Genomic DNA, 13807 nt, shown 5'->3' with positions numbered 1-13807 from the left:
TTCAGTCTTGTTTATAGTAGGGACTCCATAGAAATAGTCCCTTCTTCCTTTTTTTTTTAATTTTTTAATGTCTTTTATTTATTTTTGAGAGACAGAGAGAGACAGTGCGAGCAGGGGAGGGGCAGAGAGAGAGGGAGACACAGAATCTGAAGCAGCTCCAGGCGCTGAGCTAGCTGTCAGCACAGAGCCTGACGCGGGGCTTGAACCCACAAACTGTGAGATCATGACCTGAGCCGAAGCCGGCCGCTTAACCAATTGAGCCACCCAGGAGCCCCTAGTCCCTTCTTCCTTAAAAGAGAGGACCATGGTTTACTATACAATAGTAGTGCGTACAAAAGTGACCAAGATCCCAAAATAAAATACCTTTTCAGTATCAAGAGTTACACCAGAACTGAGCCCACACAGAAAACTGCCTAGTGGAAGACTATATAAAACACACACAGACACATCACATCACATCACATCACATCAAACAATTTGAAGAAATGAAAGTTAAAAGTATTGCAAAGGGGCTTAACTCATGTATAACAATGAGGTAAACAGATTTTAGTCTAACATAACAAAACAAAATCAATGGGGAGGAAAAAATAAAGAATTCAGAAAGTAAAGGGAAAAAAACTAAAAAATATATACACTCTGTTCACACAGAAAAGAAAACAGGAGTAACAATATCCATTCTCTGTCACAGTAGAATCAAGACTAGAGAGTGTTAGAGCAAGAGGGAGAGGGAGAAAGGGAGAGCAGGGCATTTCTTAATGCTTAAGCCTGAAATTTACCTAAGGAAATACCAGTTATTCATATTAATGCCCCCAGTTAACAAAACAAAAGCTCTCATAAAGCAAAAATTCCTAGAAAACAACCATAAATCAAAACTCAGTAGAAGACTTGAAAATACCTCTCTTGACCTAAGGCAGATATAATAGTCAAAAATTAGGAAGATTAGGAAACCTAAACTACATAATCAATAAAGTACATTTTACAGACTTAAAAACACACCACCTTTTCTGGCTGTGATAAAATTCACATGTCCTCTTGTCTCCTGTCAACCTTAGCTTTCCTCCCATTTAATGTAAATGCGTTCAGCATTACATCACTAAAACATTACTAGTGCTGTTATGGCCTAGCATTTAGAGAGGTATTCATATTTAAATGTATTTTACAGGCTTTAATTGGAATAATATTAGATACTGAGAAACTCGTGCCCTTTATAGTAGGAAGTCACCCAGAGATGTGTTAAAGGGAATGATTTGATGTTTCTTAACAATAATTGGCTAATTTTGGAAAAGTCTATTTTAATTCAAATATGTTGTTTCTACTCTAAAAAGGAGAGAAATCCATTTTTTTAAGTGGCTTCTTTGTGCTAGACACTTAGCATCTATTAATCTGGGTTTGAGGCTGTCCAGGGTTACACACCGGGTGAGTCCGCCTCCTCTTGTGATTCTACCATAGCACATTAGCTTTGGATACTTTTCCTGTTTACCCAAACTCTAAGGGTTTGGATCACCTAAAAGACACGAATGTTTGTCATTGTGGTCCATATGTATGGTAGTATCAGTAAGAATAGCTTATCAGCTTATTGTGGCCACTTATTCATATGTGCCAGAAACTATTAAGAGGCATATTATTTCTTATAATTTTTAACATTTAGAAAAAAACCCAACAAGAGGCATCTGAGTGGCTCAGTTGGTTAAGCATCAGACTACTGATTTTGGCTCAGGTCATGATCTCGGGGTTTGTGAGATCTAGTCCTATGTTGGGCTGTGTGCTGACAGTACAGAGCCTGCTTGGGTCTCTCTCTCTCTCTCTCTCTCTCTCTCTCTCTCTCTCTCTCTCTCTCCTCCACCCCACTCGTGATTGTGCTCTTGCACAGGGGCACACACTCTCTCAAAATAAATAAATAGACTCAAAAAAAAAAAAAAGGAAATCGAAATCCCAATGAAATACTGATACAGGACCATTTTGAGAGCAAAATGTTTAAAAAAAAAATCAAAGTCATTAGCAACGTCTGAAAGTTGGTCTTTAAACCTGATCCCTGATCCATTTGAGATGATGAACAGATAAATAATAAGTAACTGGACCAAAATTGAAGCCTGTTTTCTCTTTTAAAGTTGATTTTTTTTTGTGAAGAGAGAGAGAGAGCACAAGCAGGGAAGGGGCAGAGAGAGGGAGACAGAGAATCCCAAGCAGGCTCCACATTGTCGGTGCAGAGCCGGACGTGGGGCTGGAACTCATGACTTGTGAGATCATGACCCGAGCCAAAATTTAGTGCTATGCTCTACTGACTGGGGCACATGGGCACCCTGACTCTGGTTTTCCTAAGAGCAAAGTATGTGCTTTCTTTCAGTTGACAGTCTTGCAGATTGCCACATCAGCTCTCTTTGTCTGTTTGTTCCTAATCATCATGAGAAAACATATCTCCACCTGGTGTGGCGTGACTGTATTTTCTAAAGTTGGCCACAACCCCACCCCTCCTGTATATCCCTCTAGAAACTTGTTCCCCATCAGGATGGACAGACTAATTCTCAGTCCTTTGATTGTGTGACCTTTCTTACCAACAAGACACTGTGAAGCACCACTGCGTGACTTTCGAGGCTAGATTGTAAAGCCTTTCGCTTACCCTTGCTGGCTGGAGCACTGGCACTGGAGCGCTGACCTGGCATATACGCAGATCAATAGCACAGTGTGGCTGAGGATGAGGAAGCCCAACTGGCCCGCTCCAGCAGACAGCTTCTAGAAACCACGGTTGCAGCTTCCATCTAACTACGCTTGCAGAAGAAACCTGAGCTATACTCACAAGCACAGTCCTCTCGACATTTCTTACCTACCTAGACTGGGAGCCACTGTGCTTTAATTTATTTACTTTTTAAATGTTTTATTTATTTGTGAGAAAGAGAGCACGAGTGGGGTAGAGGCGGGATGGGGGGGAGGAGCAGAGGATTAGAAGCAGGCTCCTAGCTGACAGCAGTGAGTCCGACATGGGGCTTGAATCCATGACCTGTGAGAACAGGACCTGAGCCAAAGTTGGACGCTTAACTGACTGAGCCAACTGGGCACCCCGGAGGCATTGCTCTTTTAAACCACATTTGATGTTGATTTATTGTGCAGCAATAATTACTGGAATAGATACTAAAGGCGAGGGTTGCCTCCTATGCATGTCAAATCTGGTTCATTACTGTTTTTTGTAAATAATGTCTTATTAAAACTGAGCCATATCCATTTATTTATATATCACCTAACTTCTTTAATGCTTATAAGAGTGAATCTAGTAGTTTCAACAGAGACTGGTCTATAAAACCTAAAATGTTTATTATTTTACAAAACAGTTTGCTCCTCTCCTAGCCAACAGGCGTCTTTCCTTTTTCATGTTCCTGGGCACACACAGAGCAGGAGTTAGCTTTTGAATTTAGTTTTAATTTTCTCCCTTGATGTGGGAGAATATTTGTTAAATGGCATCTTCGTTTCCTTCCTTGTATCAGAGCCTTTGTGAGGATCCCTCCCACGCTGACTCTGAACTTGCTCATGAGACTTTCTCTGGCCACTGTGATGCAAGCGGAAACTTGGTAAGTAAATGCACATAAGCACTTGTGCTCTCTTGCTGCTGGGAATGCCACTGCCACCATCTGAAAAAGTCTGGGCTCATCTTCTGGAAGATCAGAGACTGTGTCCGAGCAATAATATGCAGCCACCAGTTCCAATGGTGCAGCAGGCCCAGACCTGTCACTGAGACAGAGATGTTACAGAAGCCATCTTGGATCACCCAGCTTGAGTGAGCTGAGCAAGCCCAGAAGCAGGAAGCATGTTGATACCCATTAATCTCAGCCATTGAGTTTTGGGATGGTTCGCTACACAACCAGAGCTAAGTGATAATGTCTGCAAAGCCAGTTTTCATGCTCTCTGCCTGTACTCTTTTTATACGATGGAGAGCAAATGTGGGAAATCATCAGCCTCAAGAAGTAACATAGGCTAAAAACCTCTATCGAACAAAGAAAACAATCTAAGCTATCTAATGATATAGTCATTATTCTTTAATATGAGAAGCCAGGAATTAGGACTTTGAGATAGAGAAGGATGGTGTTTTACATCCTTGATCTTTTGAGTCTGACTTTTAATTATAATTTCCTAGGAGAGGAGTCTTCGGTCCTGACCCAGTGTGACCTAATGTCAGTTCTCATGGATTTCAAGAGACATAACAATCATATGAAGAAGAATCAGGAAGAGAAGGAGAGTTTCCGATTAAATGTTTGGGTAAAGAAGGATGTATAAAAAAAAAAGTGTAAGGAGCAGATCACTTTAGCACCTCCTAATTTCATTCAGTCAATGGTAGGCAAGTTAGCTTTAGAATCTCCGGCAACCAAACAAGCCTAGAGGTTTGTGGCAGGGAGGGGTGGGGTTGGGAGAGCTTCTCAATGCCCACGTTTTCTCCCTCGGAGAAAGATATTTATATATGTGCTATTACCGCATGCTTGAATAAAATAATCTTTCAGCAAATTTCATTTTCTAGCATTTCATTTCCCAGTGGTAATGCCAAATAAAATGTAGATAAAAACATTAAGTGTAGCTACCTGCTGCTTCAGCACTGGGCAAGATTCCATCTAGAGGCATTCTAATAAGCTCACAATGAGCACTTTTTGTGCTGCTGTACAATCACAGGATAATTTAGAACAAAAAGTAAAGGTCAGGCATTTAATGCTGCTATGAGTGACCTTTCCACTCCCAACTCTTTGTAAATGCATCTGTATTAGCAAGTTTAGATGCATCTTTTAAAGAAGCTGTACAATTCCCTTTAGGAACTGGGTTTCCACTTAGAAAGGGCCCCCATGGGGCATGGAGTTCTGCTGAAAACACTTGTAGGAAAGCAAAATCCTCCTTGTTCTCCTGAGAGAGTCTGTGACAATAGGGGAGGCTGTGTAGGAGAGCCCACAGCACCTGTGCTAAATATTCATATGGAGAATTCAGGTACTTTCATCTTCAGAGTCTAGCAGGTGCTGCCCCCCTTTCCTCCTGAGGAAGAATGTGGGCTCTGTCCAAGGTCAGCTGTATTATGAGCCTTTGGTCCACAATGTACTTAACTGGCTATTATAATTCTGTTATTAGATGACCTTCAGCAGCAAAATGAGACTTTCTCTTTAACCTAAATTCCCAAGGTCACATGAAACAAAAATAGCATCTTGTAACAGTGGCTGGAGTAAGCTTATTGCATAATAAATGGCCAGTAGATATGATTTGATGAAATATATTACTTATATTATTTCATTAGAGAAGCTGTAGATTAATATGTTGAAGAAAATACTGTGAAAAACTGGACTTCAGTTCAGCAAATGGCATTGAGTACTATAGATACTCAGAAAATTGAGAAAAGTCATACTTCACTGAATTCCTTCACAGCTAAAGTTCTACACACATTGTCCCCAATTCCCCAATGTGTCAATAACATAGTGAGTTACCCACAATTCCTTTTCCAATTTTTAATTAAAAAATGGTTTTGTGTGTGTGTGTGTGTGTGTGTGAGAGAGAGAGAGAGAGAGAGAGAGAGGTTCACCAGAGAACTCTATATTCCCATTAGTAAAGGACACGATTATTTTTCAATTTAGTTCATCTTTTAGTAGCACTGATATCAGTGCCTTTTTTTGAAACACCCACATTCTAATTTAGTGGTCCTCTTTCTCAGTTTTGATTTCTGGCTCCTTTCTCCAATCTCCTTGGACTCCAGCAATGGAGTGTAGAGCTAGACCCACTTACTGTCTCTATTTGTACTCTTTCCCTGGTGGTCTTATGGACAGCCATGGCTTATCACTGCAGAGTTTATATCCCAGCCTGGAAGCCACTTTTCAACGCACGTTTATTTGTTCATTCATTCATTCATTCATTCACTCATGACATACAAAGGGAACTGCAGACATTTCTCACGCTGTTAAATCACGAAGTAAAAATGTCTATGGGTGCCTGGGTGGCTCAGTCGGTTAAGCATCTGACTCGTGATTTAAGTTCAGGTCATGATGTCATGGTTCATGAGCTTGAGCCCCATTGGAGAGTGTAACGCCTGCTTGGATTTTCTCTCTCCCTCTCTTTCTGCCATTCCCCTTTCCTTGGCCTCTCTCTCCGTCAAAATAAATAAATATTTAAAAAAAGAAGTAAAAGTGTCTATTAGAGATGTGTGAAGGAGCTGCCAGAAGGAGATGAAGAAGGTTGATTCTGAGAAAGTATGCTGGGGTTAGGAAAAAGGAAATGGTATATCCTTCCATCATGAATGCCTCTGTCTCTGGTGATTATGGAAATGCCACTCATGGACTGGACTGCCTCTTCAGAGTCAGCATGGCTGATTGTAAGATCCTAAACCAGAGGAACTGAATCAGAACTGCTGGTGCTACTGCACACATGGTAGACTGTATGAACTTCAGCTCTCAGTACTACTTTGGCCTCATGTCCTGGAGTCGATGTGGTTCTTTTTGTTGCTCAGTTTACTTTGTTAGTTTTTGTGTCTATTCTTTAATTTGAATTTTGCTTTTGTCACTGAATTAGTAGATATTTGTTTTCTTTTCAGCTGTATATATTTTTGGTACATTCTTTGTTTTACTTTATTTATTATGTTTAATTTTTTTAAATGTTTATTTATCTTTGAAGAAGATGGATACAGAGATTGAGTGGGGAGGAGCAGAGAGGGAGGGAGACACAGAATCTGAAGCAGACTCCAGGCTCTGAGCTGTCAGCACAGAGCCTGATGTGGGGCTCGAATCCACAAACTGCAAGATCATGACCTGAGCTGAAGTCGGACACTTAACCAACTGAGCCACCCAGGCACACCTAGTACTTTTGTTGTTTTAAAATGTTTAAATTCTTGTTTTGAACTGTGACTAGAATCTGAGACACTTCCACATTTTTGTTTTAACAGGTTCATTGTTGATGTATTTGAAATATTTAAAATCTTAAACTACAGTCTGTATATTTGACAATAGTGTCCATTTTCTATTTGGCATAGATTTTATAGTATATCATGGATGTTATACTTTGAGAATTTCAATTTCTTTGTAATTTCCTGTATTTCTATATTAAAGGTATTAAGATCTGAGAAAAGTATATTAAAATTCTTATTATGAGTGAGTATAATTTTTTTTCAGTTTCACCTTCCAGTTCTAACACATTTTACTTTATATATTTCACTATTATATTCTTGAGTACAAAAAGGTTCATGGCTATTATATCATTTTTAGAGATTTCACCTTTCATAATTATAAAACATTTCTCTTTGTCCTTTTTTAATGGTTTTCACCTCAAAAGCTACTTTCTATGTTATTAATATTGCCACATCTGCTTTCTTTTCTTCCCTACTTTGAGTTTTATTGGCCCGAAAGACCTCTACTTCATCTAATAAGCATACAGGTACACATTAATTCAAAGAATCTGAGAGTTTAAGCTACTTAACTTACAGGTTTTTGGGGGCGCCTGGGTGGCTCAGTCAGTTAAGCATCCAACTTCAGCTCAGGTCATGATCTCATGGTTTGTGGGTTCAAGTCCCACATCGGGCTCTGTGCTGACAGCTCAGAGCGTGGAGCTTGTCTTCAGATTCTGTGTCTCCCTCTCTCTCTGACCCTCCCCTGCTCGCTTGCTCTCTCTCTCTCTCTCTCTGTCAAAAATAAATAAAACATTAAAAAAACTTTTCTTAAGAGCTGATGCATTTTTTATATTTTCATTTCATTAGTCTTTTCATTAAAAAAAATCGTTTATTTATTTTGAGAGAGAGAAAGAGAATGCAAGCAGGGGAGAAGCAGAGAAAGAGGTAGAGACAGAATCCCAAGCAGGCAGTGCGTTGCAAGCACAGAGCCCAACCCAGAGCTCAGCCTCACGAACCATAAGATCATGAGCTGAGCCAAAATCCAGCTGAGTTGGAAGCTCGCCCTACAGAGCCACCCCGGAGGTTGATTGTTTTGTTTTGTTTGAGTAGATAAATATTCTTTGTTGGCTCTTATTTTTTCGACTCTGATAATTATTGGTTTTATTATGTTTTATTCAGTTTTTTCTCTTCTATTTATGTATAAATTCTATATTTCATTATCTCAAAAATGAATTTGATTAATTAATAGCATTTGCCTTTATTTAAGATATCTTTGGGATGCTTTTAGTTATAGATCCTCTTTTCTGTCCCATATTACCCCCACTCACTGGAAGTGGTAAAGGGGATATTTATTGGTTGTTGTATTTTATTTTAATTTTGTTCATCTTTATGCTTGTTATGAATCAATATAATATAAACTTTTATTTAAATCTAATTTTCTGTGTAATTAGGCTTTTGCATAAAAGTCTACTCTTGTATATGCAGTAGTGTCACCAATTTCTCTGAATATATACATTAGAATTCTTGTTTATCATCTGCATGCTTTTTTCCTAAAGTCTCCTTTTCCACCGACTCTCTTTAGTAGTAGCTTGATCCTTCTTCTTGAACTCCAGATCCCCTTAATCAGTGGCATTTTCTTGTCTGATATAATCAGTATGAGAGAAGGAATGTACACAAAAGCAGTATAACAAGATGGGTCAGAGCTCAGAGTTCAGGGCTGGGCAGTTGGAGTTACTATGTGTAAATTACCTGGAATGATACATAACAAGACATTCAAAGGTGTTAACGATTATCATTTACTTTTCTTTTGTAATAGCTTTAGGGAGATACAATTCACCTGTGATAGAATTCATCCATGTAAAAGTATATACTTCAGTGATTTTTAGTATATTCAGATTTATTCAACCATTATCTCCACCAACAAGAAACTGTACCTTTTAGCCATCACCACACTCACCTAGCCAAACTTCCCAACATTAAATGCTAATATAGTCTGTCTATTGATTAGCTTAATCTGGTGATTTAATAAAACAGAAGAAATGGCCTTTTGTGACTGTCATCTCTTAGTTAGCATAATGTTTTTCAACTTTCATCTGAGTTTTAGCTTATATAGATATATCTTTTCCTTTTATTGTTGAAATCTATTGCCTAGATTTACCACATTTTGTTTCTCCATTCACCAGTCAATGGATATTTAGGTTGGTTTCAACTTTCAGGTATTATAAATAATGCTGCTATGAACATTTATATATAAGAGTTTACAAGAACATATATTTTCTTTTCTCTTGTGTACAGATCTATAAGCAGAATTGTTGGATCAAATGGCAAGTCTATGTTTAGCTTTTGGAGGAGCTGACAAACTGGTTTCCAAGTGGTTCATGATTTTACATTCCCACCAGCACTGTTTGGGTGTTTCAATGTCTCTACATTTTCATCAACTATCCGTTATTTTTTCATTATAACCATCCTAGCAAGAGCATATTTTAAAACATGCATTTTATTATTATTTAGGTGTTGGTGAGGCTGACAGATTGGGAGATCTCTGCCATTGGAACGACAGTGTGTTATTCATAAAGAGGAGGGGTTTGCCATGTCGTGCAGGGTCACACATGGAAGCTCAAGGACTGGTTTTCATAGGAAAGAGAAGGCAAGGTGGCACAAGCAGGATTAGGATTGGCTCATAAAAATGGCTGGGTCATAAGGCTGTCTCGAGTTGTCTGGTATCTGGCTCTGGCATTCTTAGGGCAGGGGAATATTACATCTTGGAGTATGAGAGTCAGATAGAGAGCTAGTTGGGGATATGGTCTCTGGATTGGTAGGTTTATATATAAAAGACACATCTCTGAGAATTAGCTTGTCCTAGGAGGGACAGTCTCTCATAGAAGACAGAGCATTAAAAATACAGAAAAGAAGAAAATATAGTTAATACAGGATGACATGGCACCTCATGTAGTTTTGAATTTCATGTTTCTGATGTATAAACTTTTTTTTATTTCATTATTTGCTGAATGCATTCTGTGTGTCAGACACCGTTCTCGGCACAAGACATACAGCAGAGATAAGTGAAGGATGTTGCTCTTTTCATGTTTAACAACCTGGAAGGTTATCTAGGCAGTAAATCAAGGGGTGTGTGTGTGTGTGTGTGTGTGTGTGTGTGTGTGTGTGTGTGTGTTTTGTTAAAAGAGACTTCTGTAGTGAAAATAGAACAAGGTGATATGAGAAGGCATGATTGGTGTTTTAGCTAGTAGAGGAGGATAACTAAAGCTTCATGAGAAGGCAGCTTTTGGTTAAGTTTGGAATTGAAGGGGACGACAGCAGTAGAAAGATGAAAAAAGAACATTACAGACTGAGGAATGATTGTCCTAAGGTTGAAGCAATCGAGGGACAGAGCACAGGTGAAATGGTGGGAACCTAGTGAAGTAGAAAGATAATGACAGGAGATTAATTCAGAGAGGAAGCCAGGAGCCAGATCTTGTAGAACTTTGTAGAGGTTATCTGTAAGTTTCCCAGGGCTTCTGTGACAAAGCACCAGAGACTGGTTGGCTTAGAACAGAAGGAAATGTCTCACATTTCTGGAGCCCAAAATGAGATGTCAGCAGGGTTATTTCTCCTGAAGAAAGAAGGATGCCTCCTGGTTTTTTCCCCACTTCTGGTGGCTTACTGGCATACCTTGGCAGTTTTTTGGCTTGTATACGTATGTCTGACCCATTATTTTCACATGGCATCCTCCCTGTGTGTCTCTGGCTTTCTTCTTCCAAGGTCATCAATCATACTAGATTAAGGATCCATCCTACTGTAATATGACCTCTTCTTCATTTAACATCTTCAATGATTTTATTTCCAATTAAGTTCACATTTTGAGGCACCTATGTTAGGACTTCAACATACTTCTTTTTTTTTGAAGTGGGGTGAAGGTGCAGTTCAACCTAAAGCAAGGTAACTGCTAAACTAATAACAATTCTCATAGCGTAAGTTGTACAGAATTTGTTGATAAAAATGATGTGAGAGCCTACAGGAAAAAAGAGAGAACTGGTTTTCTGTCTCTAGTAGTTGAGTCATTGGTGTGACCTTTTAGCAAGATGGATAAGACTAGGGCAGGGATATGTTTGGTTGTGCATAGAAGTCAAGTGTTCTCTTTTGAACCTGGTAAGTTTAAATGCCCATTATGTGGTGCGTGTATAAGGAAATTGGAAATGTACATCATCTTTTCAGTTATGTGGTCCAGACTGAGCACATGCTTGGACTTCATTGGCATAGATGATAACTTAAGGCCTTAGAACATTACTAGCAGGATAAGGTTGGTCCAGAAGGGAATCGGGGCACTAGACTAAATCTTCAAAATACTCATATTTAAGTTTTTTAAAAAATTAATCTCTACACCCAACATGATGTTTGAACTTAGAACCCTGAGATTGAGTCACATGCTCTATCAATTGAAAAAGCCAGGTGCCCCTAAATACAAATATTTAGAGAAGAGATGAGAACCCATAAGAAGAGGAATCAGCTGGTTGAAAGCAACCAGAAGAGTGTGGTGTGATTGATATCAAAAGAAAGGAGTTTTTGAAACTGACTCTGGTCAACAATTTCAAATGGGACTTAAAGGTGGAATGAGTCAATCATGGAAAATTTCATTTTATCTAAAATCTTCTGGACCAGGGGTGCTTGGATGTCTCAGTTGGTTAAGCGGCTAACTTTGGCTCAGGTCATGATCTCATGGTATGTGGGCTCGTGAGATACAGCCCTGTGTTGGAGTCTATTCTGATAGCATGGAGCCTGCTTGAGATTCTCTCTCTCTCTCTCTCTCTCTCTCTCTCTCTCTCTCTCTGTCTGCCATTCCCTTGCTCTCTTGTGCTCTCTCTCTCTCAAAATAAATAAATAAAATAAACATTTAAAAAGACTTAAGAAATTTGATAAGGAGAAAATATTTGCAAAATATTTATCCAAAAAGGGACCTGTATCCAAAATATATAAAGAACTCCTGCAACCAGGCAAAATTAATAAAAAATGAGCAAAACATCATTTATAAAGGAAGTTATATAAAGAGCCAATAATCACATGAAAAATTACTCAGCACTATAATTAAAGCCATAAAGAAAACCTGCCAGATAAAATAAAATGTTAAAGGGAAATACTACATAAATAATAAATTACAATTGAATAAGACTTCAAGATGACAAAATCTTCAAATGTCGAAAGAAGGATTTTATACAAGAAATTTATGACTTTTAAAAATTTTTTGTTTTTATTTTTTTATTTTTTATGTTTGTTTATTTTTTGAGAGAGAGAGAGAGAAAGAGTGAGAACAGAGGAGGAGCAGAGAGAGTGGGAGACAGAGAATCTGAAGCAGACTCCAGGCTCTGAGCTGTCAGCACAGAGTCTGATGCAGGGCTTGAACCCACAGACTGTAAGATCATGACCTGATCCAAAGTCAGACACTTAACTGACTGAGCCACCAGGCACCCTGGTGACTTCTTTTTTAAATGACAATTAAAAGACTAAAAGGTAAAACCTGGAGGAAAACAATAAAAATGTTGGCACTGAGGGGCACCTTGTTGGGTCAGTCGGTTAAGCGTCTGCCTCTAGATTTCAGCTCAGGTGGTGATCACAGTTCATGAGATCAAGCCCCACATCAGGCTCTGCACTGACAGTGTAGAGTCTGCTTGGATTCTCTCTCTCCCTGTGTCCTTACCCCTTCCTCCTGCTTGCACTCTCAATAAGTAAGTAAATAAATACATAAAAACTTAAATAAAACTATGGCCCTGACATAAGCACAGTAAAGATACTCAGGTGGCATCATGAAATTTGAACAGTGATCGGTTGGAAAAAATATCCCAGAACTTCTTGGAAACGAAAACAGACTTACAGAAGTTGCCCAGGTGAGACTGGCTGAGGAACTGTTGCTCCCCCTTTCTCTTGACATGTCCTTCTTACACTAGTGGCTGCTATGTGGCCTCTAAGTAATCCCCCCACCCTGTCCACACACTCCTTTTATCTTTACATTATTTCAAATTCTATAGGCAGCTACATACATCCAGGGCATTTGACAGGAAGGTTTCAATGGTGATCTGCATTAAAAATTATGATAAATGTATGAATTATTGGTCTTTAAGGTATTAGGTAGATTTCTACTTGTACACAATCCTCCTCTGTCATCTGTTTTTGAGTTCCCTGGATGGCTCCAGCCCTGAGAGCAGAGTGAATATTCTTAAAAGAAATGCAGAGGTCAATGGATGAATGATAAACTGTCTTTACTGGTAAATGGAGGAAAACTGAAACAACCACAAGTAAGCTTTTCACTTTTAGGAGATTTATATACATAGATACATATCTATTTATCTGTCTTTCTACCTATCATCAGTCTATAGACCTATGTATGTCTTTATGTGGGCATACATATGCATATGTATACACATTAATGCATACATACATTACATGATACTGTGAATTATATATTATTTAACTTTAAGATAGCAATTAGACTTATTGTGATGCTTTCATAATGTATATAAATGTCGAATTGCTGTGTTGTTCACCTGAAACTAATATAACATTGTGACCCCACACATTAATAAAATTATATATGATACAGTTTATAGTATATATATTAGAGATATATAATTTTTCATAGTTTATTGTCAAATTGGTTTCCATACAACACCCAGTGCTCTTCCCCACAAGTGCCCTTCTCCATTACCACCACCTCCCTTTCCCTCCCCCTCCCCCTTCAACCATCGGTTCATTTTCAGTATTCAATAGTCTCTCAGGTTTTGCATCCCTCTCTCTCCCCAACTCTCTTTCCCCCTTCCCCTCCCCCTGGTCTTCCATTAGGTTTCTCCTGTTCTCCTGTTAGACCTATGACATATGCAAACATATGGCATCTGTCCTCTGCCTGCTTTATTTCGCTTAGCATGACACCCCGAGGTCCATCCACTTTCCTACAAATGGCCATATTTCATTCTTTCTCATTGCCATGTAGTA

General features: G+C 38.8%; 1 long non-coding RNA gene across 4 annotated transcripts in view; it reads left to right on the top strand.

Moving 5' to 3' along the window:
• Positions 1-4488, top strand: part of LOC115286564 — a 30772-nt gene extending 26284 nt beyond the window's left edge. For all 4 annotated transcript variants that reach the window (XR_003906136.1, XR_003906135.1, XR_003906134.1 and 1 more), the window contains 2 exons: positions 3477-3560; positions 4124-4488. This is a non-coding gene — a long non-coding RNA (uncharacterized LOC115286564). The remainder of the gene's footprint in view (positions 1-3476; positions 3561-4123) is intronic.
• The last annotated feature ends 9319 nt before the right edge of the window (positions 4489-13807 follow it).

Source organism: Suricata suricatta, chromosome 3, assembly GCF_006229205.1.
Source record: "Suricata suricatta isolate VVHF042 chromosome 3, meerkat_22Aug2017_6uvM2_HiC, whole genome shotgun sequence".
Lineage (NCBI taxonomy): Eukaryota > Metazoa > Chordata > Mammalia > Carnivora > Herpestidae > Suricata > Suricata suricatta.
Note: the sequence above shows the minus strand (reverse complement) of the source record. Positions and strands in the feature narration are given on the sequence as shown.